Source organism: Lissotriton helveticus, chromosome 1_1 (assembly GCF_964261635.1).
Source record: "Lissotriton helveticus chromosome 1_1, aLisHel1.1, whole genome shotgun sequence".
In the NCBI taxonomy this organism is placed as follows: Eukaryota; Metazoa; Chordata; class Amphibia; order Caudata; family Salamandridae; genus Lissotriton; species Lissotriton helveticus.
This window is the reverse complement of record NC_136057.1, coordinates 1,572,688,376-1,572,706,907: the sequence shown is the minus strand read 5'-3', so window position 1 is coordinate 1,572,706,907 and position 18,532 is coordinate 1,572,688,376. Positions and strand designations below refer to the sequence as shown.

Here is an 18,532-nt window from a genome sequence, read left to right as displayed (position 1 = left end):
CCGGGATATGGATTACTCCTATTTTTCTGCAGTGCATGAAGTGCACGTGCAACTGAATGCCTTCCTATGTACAGCAGATATACAAAGTCAGGCCCTCACCACAGAATACCTCACACGCACAATATTGGATCATAACCCTGCAGTGCTGACCTTGGAGTGGGTGAGCCTTATGAGGAGGCTCCACCCAGATTCCCTGGAAGATCAAGTGTTCCGGGAAGAGATCAGAGGCAGAATCGCCCAATATTTTACTGATAATGCAGGGACGGCCTCCTCGTTGCAAGCAGAGTGGGACGCCTTTAAGATAGTGCTGCAAGGTCAGTGCATAGTCCAAAGCATGGGAGTCAGGCGCACCCTCTTGAGTGAGGTTGAAGCGGCAGATGAGACTCTCAGGGGACTGGAGCACGGGCGACCAGACCACCCTGAACTCCAACAGGCAGTACTTGAGACCAAAGCGGAGGTGGCGAGACAAATTGAGAGGCTCAGGAGTTTGACTACAAACAGTATCTTGAGCGAACTCACGCAGAAAGGGACAAGTCGGGTCCCTTCTGGAGTGGCTGGCAAACCCTGTAGGTATGGGCTCCCCGATGGTGGAAATCAATGACGAAGAGGGCACCAGACACTATACACTATCGCTCATATCGCTAAATATTATGCTGGGCTATATAAGGGGTCAATACAGTGTGACAGAATGATGGCCCTGGCTTATCTAGAGGACCTACAGGTGCAAAGCCTAGACCCGATAGAGACGGAAAACCTGGGAAACGATATTGAATTGCAGGAAGTAAGGGCTCCCATTAAGTGTATGGCTCGCAACAAGACTCCTAGCACTGACGGTTTGCCGACGGAATTTTATGCTACATATATAGAGGAATTGTCCCCCAGACTGGTCTCATTATGTCAGGCTGCCCGTGACACTGGAATACTGCCAGAGAGCACCAGGGAGGCCCTCATTGTTCCAGTGCCTAAACCAGGGAAACCGGCACATGACTATACGGCCTGCAGGCTGCTATCCATGCTGAACATGGCTTACAAAATATTACCAAGAAATTCAAACACGATGTGTTTAAAGACCAAGGTGCACTGTTCACATTAGCCCTATAAGGTGCTTTAAATGTATCTAATAATTTTCGAAATTTCTTAAAAAATTCACGCCAGATTATTTGAGCAACATAATTCGTGAAACATTCAGTCAATTATAATATACAAATACATCAAATGTAATCAACAGAAAAATAGATTCCAAAAAGTTACCCACAAATTTCACCATTTGTAAGAGAAAATAGTAGTGCTCATAATCTATATCTGTGAGCAATACCCAACAAGAATGGAATCAACAAGCTGTTTCTGATTTGAATCTCTGAACTTTATCAAAAATAGAAAGAAACATGTTCTTCATGGATTTCCACAATTGAGGTACACTATACTGGAGCAGGTGTCGGTTCAACCACATGTTGACCCACTGTACACCATTTCTTTTCTTCACGAATAGATTACGGTCTGTTTTCTGTTTTTACCACGTGTGTTGATCACCTGTGTTATAACCCCGGAAGCATTAGGTCCGTTCGAACACCGGCCCGCCTGTTACACTTGTCGGCATACCGCTACAGCGAACTGAACTTTTTCACGAAGATTATACATGAATTAGGTAAAACCAATTAACGTTTGGGATACGGGGTAAAGGCACACCTAACGGGAACTGGATGCACTGGACATAGAATAATAGACGCATTATATTGCAGCTCTCCCTTACGGACTACGGAGCTATTACCACAGACTAGTATTCCAACACGAAAGCGTTCGACGTCTTGACATATGTAAGTTCAACTTCAATTTTTAGATCACTTTTATTCAGGAGGGAAGTCCGGTATCACACGATTTTTGCATATTTTTGTATATTTTTAGACTCATTACGTATACAGCCGGTGGACCTTTCGTGTCACGCAACGTCTTGCAGTAGTTGAGCGCACATTGTTGGACGTCTTTTGTAGCACCGGGCATGCGATTATCTCACCTTTCACGAGTTCCTAGCACCTATTTTATTGTGTTCAGCACTTCAAACTACCCATGTTGCACAAGAACCTTTTCAAACTATGGCAATGACACTCTGGTTACGAGCACAATTACGTTGTTTCGATTTTGCTGTTCATACCTTTTGTGCTTAACTTCTTCATTCAAATTAATTCTGGTGGAAGAGGTGTAAAGGCGAGTCTTGTTCAGATATGATGCGTTGAAATGCAATGTATATAGATTTCTGCATGATGCATGTGACAGTTATAATTGAATATATTTCTGTATGTAATTTCTTGATTTATTATTCAAGCAGCAACTTGAATGATATTCTTTTTACAGTGTTCCCCTGACGAAGGTGTTTCACACCGAAATGCATTGGGAATTTGTGGACACATCTATGCAAACTTAAAGAACTATTTGGAAGATTGAGAATTCCATGAAGAACATGTTTCTTTCTATTTTTTATAAAGTTCAGAGATTCAATTCAGAAACAGCTTGTTGATTCCATTCTTGTTGGGTATTGCTCACAGATATAGATTATGAGCAATACTATATTCTCTTACAAATGGTGAAATTTGTGGGTAACTTTTTGGAATCTATTTTTCTGTTGATTACATTTGATGTATTTGTATATTATAATTAACTGAATGTTTCACGAATTATGTTGCTCAAATAATCTGGCATGAATTTTTAAAGAAATTTCGAAAATTATTAGATACATTTAAAGCACCTTATAGGGCTAATGTGAACAGTGCACCTTGGTCTTTAAACACATCGTGTTTGAATTGCTTGATATTATTTTTGACCTGACAGGGGATAGTCAGGGATTTCCGAGGTTGCACCCTTTGAAAGAAATCTTGTGTTTATTTACACAACTTTGCTTAATTAACTTCTCTATAAATTTGAATAGGTGTGCAGGTTAACTTCACTTTGTTATAAAATATTAAGCAAGATACTAGCAACCCAACTTCTGCCACATATGCCAACACTAATCCACTCAGATCAAGCTGGGTTTATCCCAGGGCGGAACACTGCCATTAATATGAGATGACTCCTGGCTATCATGGATTCTAAAGATTATGACAAGCCAGAGGCGGCAGTGTTCACGGAGGAAATCGAGAAGGCCTTTGATAGCCTGGAGTGGCCCTTCCTGTACAAGGTGCTGTCCACGATGGGGTTGGGGTAAGGTTTCCTGGTGTGTGTAAAATTGCACTACGCAAGCACCACAGCTAGAGTATGTACCAAAGAGTATACCTTTGAGACAGGCGGTGGAGAGGGGCATGAGGCAGGGGTGCCCCCTCTCCCCCCAGTTGTTCGCCCTCGCCATGGAGCCACTGGCCTACAGGGCGAGAAGTAGGCAGGACTACAGAGGGTTGCAGCTCGGAGAAATGAGGCATCACATAGCCCTGTATGATGATGATATCCTGTTGTTTCTCTGGAATACAACCACAGACCTTACAGGAGCACGATCCATGCTGGCACAGTTTGGTAGAATATCCGGCCTTAAGCTCAATTGGCAGAAATCTAAATTGTTTCCCATGACGGCCAATAGACCCTCGCCTCCTGATCTAGGGGATCTACAATGGGAGCCTAGCTGCCTGACATATTTGGGAGTAAAAATATACCATCGCCCTGCTGAGCTACTAGAAGGAAATGTGGGTAGAGCAATACACTCGATTCGATCCTCTATTGATTTTTGGAGAACCATGCCGCTCTCGGAAGCTGGACGAATAGCTGGCCTAAAGATGGAGAGAATCCCAAAAGTGTCCAGAAACGCACTGTTCAAACTAATAAATTACTATGTGCTCCACAGAGCATATCTTACACCGACGAATAGGGTGATATTTTGGTGTAGAATCAGTAGTAAGTTCCAGATGTGGGGAGAGAGAGAGAAGCCATATTCGACATATGTACTGGGACTGCCCTACCTTGCATACTTTTTGGGAGGAAGTACGACATACAATAGGAGACGCCATAGACGGAGAACTGCCGTATACCCCAGACCATTACCTGCTCGGGTGGTTCCCGCACATGGCCAAAAATAAAACACCGGGAAATTCCAAGACCTAGCAGATGAACTAGTGATATGAGCACTATAGTGATATGAGCACTGGGGGAAATTGGACCCTTGCCACCAGCAATATAATCGGACCTCCCCTGCCTCACCTGGAGAAAGCTTGTTTTACCGCTGGTCCCTGCCTTCTGTCTCCCCCCGCTGTCGCAGCCTGTGACATCCCGGCGCGGCCGCCGAGCGGGGGAGACTACGACCCCCAGTGTCCTTTGCAGCAGGAAGCCGCCTGATCCCGTTTCCGCGCCTGGAGGCGCCTTAAATTCAATCAGCAGGTCCGCGTAGCGGGACGTGCGCCGGTCTAAGCCGGGCAAAGGGCGGGCCCTCTGAGGCCAGAGGAGTACGGGACGGGCCACTCCCCTTGGTTCCTCGACTAGTGGAGGTATATCGATTAGAACTATACATTGACATTCTTTGGACAGTTCATTCACCCCTTAAAGCCACCATCATCGCTTATATAGTACCACACGGTATCATGACACGAAAGGGGACTAATAAGAAATCTCCCTCGCAGCGCAACCCAGGCCAGGGGACCATACATTTTATGGTGACTAGTAGAACACTGCCCATCTCTAGTGAAGCTGAGAATGACCCATACCAATCCATAGATACTAGGCAATCTCCCCCACTGATTCCTGATAGTCCGCAGAACTTGCCATTTTGGGAGGAATTAAACGCCTTGTGTGGCACTAAGTATGCCCTAGTGGTATCACCAACCCCCGTAAAAGGCATCAGAACCACCACCCCAATTAGGAAACCTTGTGACTCATTCTTACCTTCTCAAAAATACAATACCCAAGGTATTGCATTGTCTCAGGGTCCAAACGCTAAAAGGAAGCATGACGGGACTAATGACAGTGGGAATCATCCGAAAATACTAAAACTGTGTACTGGTCCGACATCGCCAGTCACTAACCCCACCTTAACTATGGCGGAGGCTGGAATATGTGACGACAAAACATCTTCTCCCCGTCTCCCTTTATTTTCTTTATTTTCTCAGTTAGAGCTATTGTTAAATTCTATCGTATTACCATTGGTAGAAAAAATAAACGCCCTGGTGACAGATTAACAGGTATTGAGAAAGTCATTCAAGCCAACTCTCCACCAACTTCTAAAGAGCTGTCTAGTGGGGGAAGAGCCCCTCAGCTAACTACCTTAAGAAAAGAGAAAACCACTAAAATCGACTCTCCGTCCACTTCCAAAAAGGTAATACCTAACGGTTCTGACCTATTTATTGCCCCCAATGCTCCTTTGCCTGTTAACATAAGTAAATACGCCCAAACCCCTCCACAATTCTCAAACAAAACCGCTACAACTGCTCCTAAAGTCGCCCCTAAATCTGGGTTTACTAAGTATACTGCTGCCGGAGTGGACCCAAATAGAGCAGCATCCATACACTTACCCCCAGAAGCCGCCCCATTTGTTCTCGTTCTCTCAGGAATACCGGCACCCTCCCACGGGAAACTGGAAAACGCCAGGAACTTTTAAATAAGGTCATATTCTGGCTATCCAAAAATAGACCACTCACACCCATTCACGACGGTGGAATCCTGTGTGTTAAAAGGGTGGGTTGGCTAGGGTCTTTAACTAAAGACATCAGCGGGGACCTGGTTCTAGTGAAATTCAGAAATAGGAACATTGTCCCCTATCTACGATCCAACCCGCCCCAAAAAGGAGACGGCCCCATATCTGTGTGGGACTTACATGACTTCTACTCAAGTACCCCATATATCCCGCCAATAAGATCAAAGGCAGATAATACCTATCTGCTGGTAAGTGGTTCTCGTGCTTTCAGTGGTAGTAACTTTTTTGCATCTAAGAGTCTAGATTCACGGTATAATAACTGTAACTGCTGATGAAATTGTATAAAGGGACAGTCTCATGTATTAGCCTAGTTGGTAACCCAGTTTCAAACACAGCACGTTTTTTAAATTTGGAAAGTACATCAAAAGTTTGGGCACATGTTTTTTTTTAACTTGTAGTTCTCTTAACCTGTAGATATTTGATCGCATTGTATCACTGTCTATATGTTTTTTGCCTTTTTAATTATGATGTCTTTTACTTGTACGCTTATCAGTAGATTCCTATTGAGTGTTAGTTACACCCGCAAATACTTGGCCCTTGATTTGTAGATACAAAATGGGTGCACTTTGTATGTAGGTTAGGTTGCCCTGATCTTGGCTGGTGGTGGTACTATTCAAAATATCTGTTGTATAGTTATTTATTGTGTAATATAATCTTTTTTTCTCTTATGCTTATTTTAATTTAGATGACTTTATCATATTATTGATAAATTGTATATCTTCTGCTTCCCACTGGTATGTTGTATCCACTGTGCAAAATGTATTATTGTTGTTTATGTATCTTTTATGGCCGAATGAGCCGAAATAAAGATTAAATGATGATATCAGCACTATAACGCCCAGAATTAAAGTAAAGTCACTAACATGAGCGCAATGGCTGATGAGACAACTATTCGGAACTGAATGCAACTCAAGGGAGGGAATGAGGAGGGGAGGTAGATTATTAGTGGTAAGGCTAGAGCACGCCAGAGGGTTTATGCCTAACTATATATGCATGATGTTGATGAGACTTAATGTACGCTATCTGAAAACCCAACACAATCTGGTTTAAAAAATATATAAACTATTTGCCTTTGTGCAAGGAACCGCTTTAAAAAAGGTAAACTTGCAGAGAAAAAAAAACTGTATGCATTTTGTAGCTTTACTGAAATCGAATAGAGCAGAAAATATATATAAATGTAGAAAAGGACCGCTGGAAAAAAGGCGAAAGTAACATTGGAAACTTCGCAACCTTGGAAAAGAGCGGAATTACTCGAAATTTCACTGCAAAAATATTTGCACTCCTGTAATCCTTAGGCCAACACTAGCACAGCAGAAAATACGCCGAAATATCAGCTTTTTTATTACCAAACTCAATGTACTAATTTTATAATTCTCAGAAAGTCGTTTGACTAGATCTGAAATGAGGAAGAGGAAGAAAAAACGTGCCTCCTCAAAATACTTTATCATTTTTTCCGACAATACGTGCAGATTACTTTTTTGTACAATGGTGATAACAGAGGAGAACAGTCTTTACAGTGCAGTTTCAGCGTTCCCCTATTAAAATGTAAATTGTTATCAAAAAATAAAATATTATATAAACCTAACATATACTTATCATACGTGGCAAAGGCATGCGTGTTAAAGGCATGTGTTTAGTACAGGCATCTGCGTAATAAAGACTGCTTGGAGTGGAAAAGGCATGCGTGGTAACTGAATGCGTTCGAAATGGAGGTGGGTGAATCACTGAAAGCTCGAGTCAGGCTTGAAACTGAACCTGGCTCTGATTCAGCTCAAGGTCCTGTTGGAACCTCGAGCCCATAAGGAGCCTAGATTTAATGTGGATTCTGCCTGCCTCCCTCCCTCCCTCTACCCAGGATGTCGCGTTAGGGCCAGTGCTGCCGACTTTGGAACTAGCGAACCAGGTTTGAGTCTTGGCATCAGCACACAGTCCTGTGACTCTGGGAAATTCACTTATTCTCACTATGTCTGTAAGAAAATAATGTGGTCTGGTGTTCAAATGAGGTGCTTCATTTTGACTCTGGGTGGAGTTCACAATATATAAACAAGCATTTACAATGCAACGGTTTCGCCTTTGTAAAAGTTAGCTATTGGCATTATAAATGACAATTTTTTTATTTATGTGTTGGTTTTGAAAACAGATAAATAAATGGCATTGTCATTTACAATGCCAATAGCTTAATCTCTCGCAAATGCGAGACCTATTGCATTTGCACCCACACGCACAGAGAGCCACCCACACACACACACAGAGCCACCCACACACAGAGCCACCTACAAAAAAAAGCTAGCCACACAGACAGAGCCCCAACACACACAGTACAGAAAATACGTTGAGGACTGTGCACCAACGTCCTGTAATGAGTACACATTTGCAGGCAGCTGCACACTGTAAAGAATGCATGCTTATTTTGTACATATATATTCAACCTAGCTCGTTCACATATTGTAAGCACTCTGCTATGTGACCTATACTGAGCAGACCTATGTCACCAAAATACACTGCAAGCACCCACCTATGTAGCCTATGATGTGCAGTTCAACTACCATACCCTACGCATGAAGCTTTATACCAAAACACACTGCATGCCCAGGCCCGTCACCCACGATACACAGTGGAAAATCAGCTCCACCAGCTGGAAAACAAAAACCTAGCTGCCAACCACAATACTTTTCTGATCACGCTGACATCTGTGTCATACTGAGCACTCAGCTTACAGCCACGGGGCATTACGCACATCAACCTAGAGTACAAACAAGAATGCAATCACATACAGTAAACTGCTCGCTATCTGTCGCAAACTGTCCAAATCCAATTGTCATACATGATACACGCAAATCCAGGTGTGACTTACAGCAAACTACAGCCGGCTCTTGCTAACTTTTCTACGCAGTGCACAACCAGTTGTTACTATTTTTGCACAGGAACCTGCTATGCACTGTACAATGCAAGCAGTTGTTACTTTACTTTATGTACATCCATGTGTCACCCATATCATAGTATGCACAGCTGGATGACAACCACTGTGCAGACAGATGTCACTAATGGTGCACAATCAGCTGTCACTCCTAGTACACTGCACAGCCAGCTGTCACCTGTAAAATGTACGACTAGGAGTTGCCTACAGTAACTGTTCCCAACCAGCTTCCAACAGTGCACAATCAATCGTCATAAGCAGCACACTTACCCGCCGTCCACAGTTCAGCTGTCACCTATAGTCCAATTACACAGCCAGCTGTCACCCACCATACACAGTCATCACTACAGTACACTGGGCCAGGCAAGTGCTGTGAACTGCAATCCACTACACATCCTGGAGACACGGACAGCGGGGGGGGGGCGGGAACGGGCACACGGACAGCGGGAGGGGGCACACGGACAGCAGGAGGGGGGCGGGGAAGTATGCTTTCAGCAGCATGGACAACTTGAGTGTATGAGGGAGGGAAGCAGCAGCATGAACAACTGGAGGGTGTGAGGGAGGAAAGCAGCATAGACAACTGAAGGGAGGGAAGCAGCAGCAAGGAAAACTCGAGGGACAGAAGCAGCATGGACAACAGGAGGGTGGGAGGAAAGCAGCAGCATGGACAACAGGCAGGTTGGAGGGAGGGAAGCAGCAGTATAGACAACAGGAGGGTGGAGAGATTTAAGCAGCAGCATGGACAACTGGAATGTGGGAGGGAAGCAGCAGCATAGACAACGGGAGGGTGGGGGGATTTAAGCAGCAGCATGGACTACAGTAGGGTGTAAGGGAGGGAAGCATCAGCATGGACAACGGAAGGGTGGGAGGGACGCTAAGCAGTAGCATGGACAACGGGAGGGTGGGAGGAGGGAAGCTGCAGCATGGACAACAGGGTGGTGGGAGGGGGAAGCTGCAACATGGCCAACGGAAGGGTGGGAGGTGGGAAGCTGCAGCATGGACAACAGGGTGGTGGGAGGGTGAATCTGCAGCATGGACAACGGGAGGGTGGGAGGGGGAAGCTGCAACATGGCCAACGGAAAGGTGGGAAGCTGCAGCATGGACAACGGGAGGGTGGGAGGGAGGGAAAGAAGGAATGAGGGAAGCAGCAGCATGGACCACGGGAGGGTGGGAGGGAAGCAGCAGTACAGACAACAGGAGGGAGCAACACTGACAATGAGCAGCACAACGACGGAAAGAAAACATCAACATAGAGCTTGATTTCTTGCAGTGTCTAAAATGTGGCCACATCTTGACTGCATCCAGTGGCATACAACTTTTCTCCGTTTAGTGACATCTCTTCCTCTCCAAGTTAAAGTTTTACTTTTGTCCTTTAGATATCTCATTCCATATAGACCTTGCTTCGAAAAGTAATAATAAATAAATGATACATCTACGCCTACCTCCCTCTCTCTAGGTCGGTACTTCCACTAATCAAAGTAGCCTCTGGCCATAGTTTACGTCTATGGCAGTGATCCAAGAAGTCAACGGAAGCCTGTGAATACAGAACAGTCCTTGACAAACGTGCCCAATCACGGGGGTAAAAACAATCCCCTCGCTTACACACCCCCAAAGTACTGTTGACCACCCCGAGTACGCACTGAGCTAACGAACACGTACTCTGTGCGCGCTGAAACAAATCAGCCGGCAATTCCTCACTGGCTCCACGTCACGCCGTCCGATCGTGTCCAACAGTTACTGAGCGCACGCACGTGGATAAATACGTGGGGCGGCTCTCTACTCACATCAAATAGGAACGTCCTGCAAAAGCAGGGACAAAGAAAGAGGACTGAATCCTGCAGCGGCCGAACCAACTAAAAATAGTTAAAATAAAATAACAAGCATTTACAGTGGGACACGGACAGCGGGAGGGGGGCGGGAATGGGCACAAGGACAGGGGGAGGGGGGGCGGGTAGGCAAGAAAAACAAAGCACTCACCTGTACTTCCTCCTTCCTCCGGCGGCCGTGGTTGGCATGGAATGACAAAAACAAACCCATAAAAAAAAAACGAAACTCCGCCCACCGCCGCGATGACGACATCGCAGAGGCGGAGAGGGAAAAAATCTCGGGAACGCCTACGAATCTGGTCCGGCCATGACGGACAGATCTCTGTTCCAATGGCTAGCCTCCATTTATGGAGCTAGCCAATGGAACAGAGGGCGTAATCCCAAGCACACTCTGTTGTAACATAAGATTTCGCCTGCGCCGAAGTGCTGCGCAGAGCGCAGCCTTCGGCCAGGCGAAACCTAAAACTGCAAAAAATGCATAAAGAGGTAAATCCAAATCCTAAACATAAGAAAAGACAAAATGATAGTCATTTCCTGGCTGATTTGCACAAAATGAAAACAGAAACCCCGGATAACTCGCAACTTCACTGCTTAAATTGTGTGATCTTGAGCAAATGTTTAGTTCACCAAAACTCTTTTTCTTCATTATGATGTGTGAAGGCACTTTCAAATATGTGAGTTCAGCATACAAGTTGGGCAAAAAACTTTTCTGCTTCATTTAATAGACTATAATGTTGCTCTATAATAATCTGGGCTGGTACAGGATTTAGATGACAACTCTTAGTGCACTAATCATCATGGTTTGATAACTATGAGTATTAATAAGTACTACTCAGTGAAGTGCTAAAAGGTGACTTATTAATGTAAAAGCTTCAAATGTTTGAGGAAAGCACATTTTTGAATTTTGAAGCAACTTTATCATATTTTATGTGATGTTTCTTATGATTTACATAGCAAACATTTTTAAAGGTTCGGCGTGGTAACGGAATCTAAGATCCTAGCCAGCCGCTTGGCTCGGCTGTCGTTGTAAATATATTGGCTCGCCCACCTCTAGTTCTAAAGTCATACATTCCATATTAGAACATGCGAGACAGACCAATAATATTTGGTGTAACTGGTGCAGATGGAAATAAAGTGACTCAAAGTGCCAGCATGAACATGTGAATTCCAGACATTTGCTTTAAAAGGATCTTTGTAAAGATTCTGGTGAGTCTGTTCCACACTGGCAAGCAGCGCCCCAACGCATATGTCACCTGTGCTTCAGTTGAATGTACTAAGTGACTGTGTTGTACCTTGATTTCCTTTCCCTGCTGCTCAGCCAGTAAGCATGTGATGTGTATGTGGAATGTTAGAATGCTTATGAGAGAATAGAATGCTCGAGTGCCTAGTTGTGTGGACAGTGAGACAGTTGGAGACTGTGGGCTGAGCAGCAAGGATGCTGCTCCTGGTGGGGCCTGAACTATCTTAACTACTTAAATGATGAAATACAATCCTGTAACTACCATTTTCCATCCAAGCTTAAATAAACCTCTGTTATACCACATGGCTACGTCTAGAGTTCCTACAATTCATCTTTGTAACAGACTGCTTGTCCCTCCCTGTAAACCCAGCGCTTCTTAATGTAAACAAGTCTGGCTTTGCATCTTAATTGCCCAATCAGCATCCACTTAACTGGCCTGCTTATGGGCCACGTCCGCCTATAAGACGAAAAGTACATTCCAGTCAACACTTGGCTGCTTTGCTGCCATCCCTCAGCGTGATGGCGTCAGAGGCGGCAGGCGGCACCGCCGCTGACCTCCGATACGCCGGGAAGAGGAGAGTTTTTTTCTGTGTGCCCTGGGACGCACAGCTAATTTTAGCAGTACAGTAATTGCCAGCACAATTAGTGCTCGTATGGCACCTTTGGCCTTGTGTTCTTATCAATCTCAATAAACACGTTTGACGTTTTCTGCTACAGTTGTGACGGACTTGAGATTTAAGTACCGGGAAGTGTGAACAGGGAACGGGCCGCCTCCCGCGCCACTCCTTCCTCGACGGGTTCATAAAATATTAACAGTCCACACCTGCAGGTTCAGCAGCGCCATGTCTGAGCCTCGGGACTATATGTACTCTCGCCTTACTGGCATGTGCCTTAGAACCTGAACAGAACGTAACTCAGGCCTATCACCTGCCTCAACTGTCGACACTCACCTGAACAAATAACGTCTGAATTTCGCAATCTACATCAGTAATTTAGCCGTGCATTCGTTCGTCACAGGTGCTAGCTAGTTTTTTCACTGATTCCGGGACAATTTTGCACCAGGGCCATTTTGCATCAAGGTCCTGCAATTTCGATGTGACATTTGCATCAATGACCAATGCCGAAATTACCTTTAGGTCAAGGCAAGCATGACTATTTGTACCAGACAGTCTGTGCAAAATGCTTCTTCAAGACTCGTGCAAAATTTCCTGCATAAGTGCAAAATTGGCTGACATTGGTCCAATTTAGATGATGTGGCCCCAGATGATATTTTGCGTGCGCTTCACACTCAAAACATGGAAAGATTTTCCTGTTTTGCATTTTGCAGACGATGAGCACAGTGGTATTTCCCGAAAGACTAACAGCCTGATTCATGTACGGGCCGTTTTGCGTGGCCCTAATAGCGAATCATAGCGACTCGCTATTGAGGACACGCAAAACGGCATTCATGTAGGAATTGCTAAATCAATAGCGATTCCTACATGTTCTCTATTTGCGAGTAGCAATTTGCTACTCGCAAAAAAAGGAATAACTCCCCATTCATTCCTATGGGCCAAAAGGCCCATAGGAATGAATGGGGAGTATCCCTTATTTGCGAGTAGCAATTTGCTACTCGCAAATCAGATAGCGAATTTAAGGGTGCCAGGGGTGTCCAAAGGACACCCTGTAGCACCCCTGAAATGCTAATTGAAACAGGTGTTGCGCACACACATGTCCAAGGGACATGTGTGTGTGCAACATGCAACTTAGAAAAATGCTTTTAAAAGCATTTTTCTAAGTTTTTGCTATTTACCGAGAGGTCTGACCTCTCGGTAAATAGCGGCCCAAAATTGCTAATTCGCAAGTAAATGTGTCATGAATAGCATTTAAGGAATCTCTAATAGAGATTCCTTAAATGCTAATCCTCGCATGTTTGCTAATTCTTTATTAGCGATTTTTGCATTTGGGATTGTGAATCCCAAAAGTAAAAATTGCACTCGCAAAGGGCCAGATTCTGAGAATCTGGCCCTTTTGCGAGCGCATTTACCTTCATGAATCAGGCTGTATGCCCCAGATTCATCATGCTCCTCTTTTGCGAGTCCTTAATAGCGATTATTAAGGAATCGCTATTAAAGACTCGCAAAACGGGATGCATGTAGAAATCGCAAAATTTATAGCAATTCTACAGCTTCCTTATTTGCGATTCGCTAATTGCGAATCGCAAATAAAGAATGACTCCCCATTTATTCCTATGGGCCAAAGGCCCATAGGAATGAATGGTGAGTCATTCTTTATTTGCGATTCGCAATTAGCGAATCGCAAATAAGGAAGTGATTTCAAGGGTGCCAGGGTGTCCAAAGGACACCCTGTAGCACCCCATAAATGGTGATTTACACTGGTGTTGCGCACACACATGTCCAAAGGACATGTGTGTGTAACATCCAACTTAGATAAATGAACTAAAGTGCATTTTTCTAAGTTTTCGCTATTTACCACGAAGTCAGACTTCGCGGTAAATAGCGGCCCAAGATTGCGAATTTGCAATTCTAAAATGGTTCATGAATTGCATTTAAGGAATCTCAAATAGAGATTCCTTAAATGCAATTCTTCGCAATTTAGCGATTTCAAATTTTGCGATTTTTGCATTTGGGATGATGAATCCCAAATGCAAAAAAAGCGCTCGCAAAGGGCCAGATTCGCAGAATCTGGCCCTTTGCAAGCCGATTTTGGCTTCATGAATCTGGCTGAATGTACATCAGCGAAGATACCAGTGGTACATTCTGAATCACGAATTTCCATGTTTGGGTAGGAGCGTTCCCCATACAAATGAGGGAGTCCATCCTTCTGCCAGCACTTATCTCTTTCCAGACCTGGTGCACACTTTGTGGTGGAGCAGTATGTAGATTCCCTGGGTTGTGGAGTACAGTGTGGAACCCTTTGAATGACTTTAGGATGAGGCATGGAGAGTCCCACAGACCCTTGGACTCTGCCAAACTGTGGTTGAAGTCACTGCCTCGCCTTTCCGTCAAAGGCAGGAAAGAAGGGCCCGTTGCATATACAGGTATCTGAAGCTGGGCCTGAAATATATGTGTATGTAATGGTACACCCTCTGCAGACATTTGAGATGGATACGAAGGCCCTATGTGTGGGGGTGGGATGGGCTTCCCAGCACCATCTACTATTTGTGGGGTCCATTGCCCCCCCCCCCCCAAATGCTTGCGGACCTCATCTATTAGACAGGAATCCTATGTCAAAAGAAAGGATGGCACCCCTCGCTTAGACTGCACCAAGTAATGCTGCTGAGGGGAGCTGTGGCGGTTGCCACATAGCTAAAGTGGGGAGGGGGCAGGGGGGTAATGGGTGACTAGGGGAATACTAAATAACAAAAATAAAAAACAACATGCCTTTTGATGCCAGCCACCTTAGTGCTCTTCTCCGGCTCTCCTCATGGCATTCACAGAGGAACAGGCTCCCCACCCAGTCCCGGCGCTGCTCTCATGCTACACCTAGCATGAGAGCGGAGCCTAGATTGGTCTGAGCTGCGTGGTTTGCCACTCAGACAGTGCTTGGGAGTCTGTGCTGTTTCTCCAACCCCTATTGCAACACAGCTGTGTTTGAACCAACCTAAGTGCACATATCTGTTTGGCAGGGCTAAGATGGCCGGCCAAACCGACATGGGCACTTTACAGTGCCCATCACTCCTCCCTCTGCCAGGGTCCGACTGCAACCCACTGGCATCGGGTCTGTCAGTACGTCAGTGTAAAATAAATTTTTTGCTGGCTGACTCTGACAAGTGGGTCGATGCTTCTTACGTAGGAGCCTCCAGAGGGGCAGAGGTGCATATTCCAGGTGTATGCACCTGTATGAGGTGTTCGGTACTATCCCTTGCATTGACAATGGTGCAATGAGGACTCCCACACCCCATGAACAATAGTTGGTGCTCCTAATGGAAGAGGTCCCTAGATCTAGCCTTCTTACCATATGCTTTAGACAATCTGTTCCTAAATGTTCTAGTCTTTAACCCCTTCCATGCTGATGACGGCCCCCGGCCGTCATGCATCACGGTGGGCGTGTGCTGATGACGGCTGGGGGCTGTCATGAACCCGCCCCCTCTTCAAAACGGCCGCACAGGCGCAGAATCGCGGCCGTGCCCAAGGGGTTAAAGCCAAAGGGATTATTCTGTGCTCCACAATAAATTGTTGGAGCGCCCACTCTGCAGAACTTGTGATTCCCTTACCCCACTTAGAGTTAGCTGAGATGTTGGAAACTCTTTATCAACTGGTCTGCCCACCACTGGACAACTGGTTCTCAGTGACTATCACTGCACCCTGCCCCATTTAGGACAGAGTAACCATCACTAATTTGATCTGCCTGGGTTCGCCATGTGAGTCATAAAAGTCCCAGAAAGGAAAAAGAAAAAATGTCCCCACATGCTCAGAAAAACCTCCCTGCGCCTGGATTTCCCCTGACTTGTAAGTATGGCAGGATGCATGTCTGGGGCTAAATGACCCTGATAATTCGAAGAATTAATAAAAACCTACTTTTCAGATCGTTGTAATGGTGACTATCAGAAAATGTTGGTGCGTCATGAAAATTATTTTTGCTCATTGTAACAATCAGTGCCAAAGAGTTTGGTATATAGATTTTTGAAACTGAGGAGCATTTGTACAATTGAAGTGACGGAGCGTGGCTTAATGCCGCGCTTCGCCACTTCTGAAACGAAGGGCTGCACCATATTTACAACAATATGGTGCATCCCAGCGTTTCCCCCTGCGCTGGCGCTAAATTTGGCTGCCTGGCGCCAACGCAGGCACCCTTGCACCATAGAGTAAGGGTTTCTGCGTTGCAGAGGAATATTGTTTATGTGCAGGAAAGTGTCCCTTCCTGCACAAAACAATCTTTAAATGGCGTTTTGTTACTTCTATGTGTGCCACGTAATTCAGCACACATAGAATTTGCAAAATGTCATGTTTTTAAATGATTGTTTATGTGCAATCAATGATGTTTTGCTGTGTCCATGTGTGCTGCAAAACGCAGCACATACGGAAACAGCAAAAACTAGGAGAAATTAAACATTTCTTTCTCATTTCTAATTTTGGCGCTGCCCCCTATTTACGCCACCCTTGTAAATATGGGGCAGCGTGAAAATCAATGGGTGTTGCAGTGGAACGCTCACCGCAACATCCATTCCCCTCCAACTTCATGCTAAGTATAGCGTGAAAGAGTGCCTTATTTACAAGGCAGCATTAAGCCACGTTAAGTGGCTTAATGCAGCCTTGTAAATAAGGTGAAGCTCCTATTACCACCACAAAGTTGTGAAAAGAGGCGTTGTGGTGGCGATAGGGGCTTTTAAGTATGTCCCTGAGTGTCAAACAACTGACAATCAATTGTCGCAGAAGTTATGTAAAGTATGTTTCAGACATGTAAAGGTCTTGAGTCATTGAGTTTGGGATGCATCCTGAGTGGACTCTGTGCCCGGTGGTGGTTGGTGACTTTGTGTCCCAGTTTGCCCAGCGAGAGGAGAGGAGAGGAAGAGGAGCCCTGTTTCCCCTATCAGCGCACTCTGAAAAGTGTTGCTTCCCTCCTGCGGTGCGGCACACATCCTGAGTGGACTCTGTGCCTGGTGGTGGTGGGGATCTTTGTGTCCCAGTTTGCCCTGCAAGAAGAGAGGAGGAGGAGCCCTGTTTCCCCGCACCACGTACGTGGAAGGGCGCAGCTTTCCTCCAACGACACGAGATGTGGGATCTGGCCTGTGAGTTTTGGGGAAACATAAAGGAGCATTGGCAGCAGCCCTAGGGCCGGCAGCAACCACAATGGACTCTTTTTCACAAAGAGTAGCAGGGATCTTAGTTAAAGAGATAGAGTTGGTGGCCTGTCGGTTCTCCCGCTCCCCGTTAATCATCCCTTTTCTAGTCCACCAAGAGTCATCGCATCCCAGACTTCCCAGCTAGATTTAAAATCTTCGATTTCACCTACCAGACTGGAGGTGGGCAGGGGCCTGAGTCTAACGAAGTAATGGCCACCAACAACTGGACGGAGTCACAATCACCTACTCCATGAAGCAAGGGTGCTATCATGCCCCGTGGCCTTTGTGCCATCTATTCAAGTAGGGAGTTAGGGAGTACCAGAGAGGGGACAGGACTGGGAGTTAAAAGAAAAGGTTATTTGACCGGGGGCAAAGCAAAACATCTAAGGGCAGAGGGGATAGTGCAATGTGTCAACAAACCGCAAACCCTGACCAAGGACGACATGGTGGCCATGATGGAAGGCTTTCAGGGTTCTTTGTTGGCAGGTATGGACCTCAAATTGGATCCTATTAGGCAACGTTTAGCTACAATAGAGCTAGAAGTATTGAGAATTAGCCATCACAGCCTAGTGGGGGACAATGCCTCTCACGGTGGACCAGTGGGGGCATCAGCTTGTCCTCGGACAGAGGGTAAAAAAGGGCTTGAACAGGGAACAAGGGGGAAGGTGTAGTCATCACTGTTAAACCCCATGCAAGTTAGCTTAACCCACCAACTCCGGTCCCCAGTGGATTTAGGACCATCGGTAGCAGGCCCACAGGGTTGAGGGGGTTTTGAAAACTTGAGCGTAAAAGCCCACCCGGGGCCAGCCAAACCCTTATCGGGTGAGTCATTGAGAGAAGGGGGACCGTGGCAGCAGGCCCCTTGAAGCAGAGTCAGAGGTTATCCACCATACGCTTTCCACCGGAATCAACACCATATGTAGTGGCACTGGGGAATGTCCCAGTGATTTCCTCGGGTGCTTCAGAAGATTTTGATCAAATAAAGAACAAAGCCCTGCACTGGCTGAACTGTAACACAGCCCTGGGTTTAAGGACAGAGAATTTTATCAACATAGTGCGCACACTGAGTATCATGGGTGGGAAAGTCCACAAAACACAGTGA

General features: G+C 45.6%; 1 long non-coding RNA gene across 1 annotated transcript; it reads left to right on the top strand.

The window, feature by feature from the left end:
• The first annotated feature begins 1,567 nt into the window (after positions 1 to 1,567).
• LOC144773542 (uncharacterized) lies at positions 1,568 to 2,537 on the top strand. Its single transcript, XR_013600004.1, has 3 exons — positions 1,568 to 1,645; positions 1,740 to 1,814; positions 2,350 to 2,537. It is a non-coding gene; the product is annotated as an uncharacterized LOC144773542 (long non-coding RNA).
• The last annotated feature ends 15,995 nt before the right edge of the window (positions 2,538 to 18,532 follow it).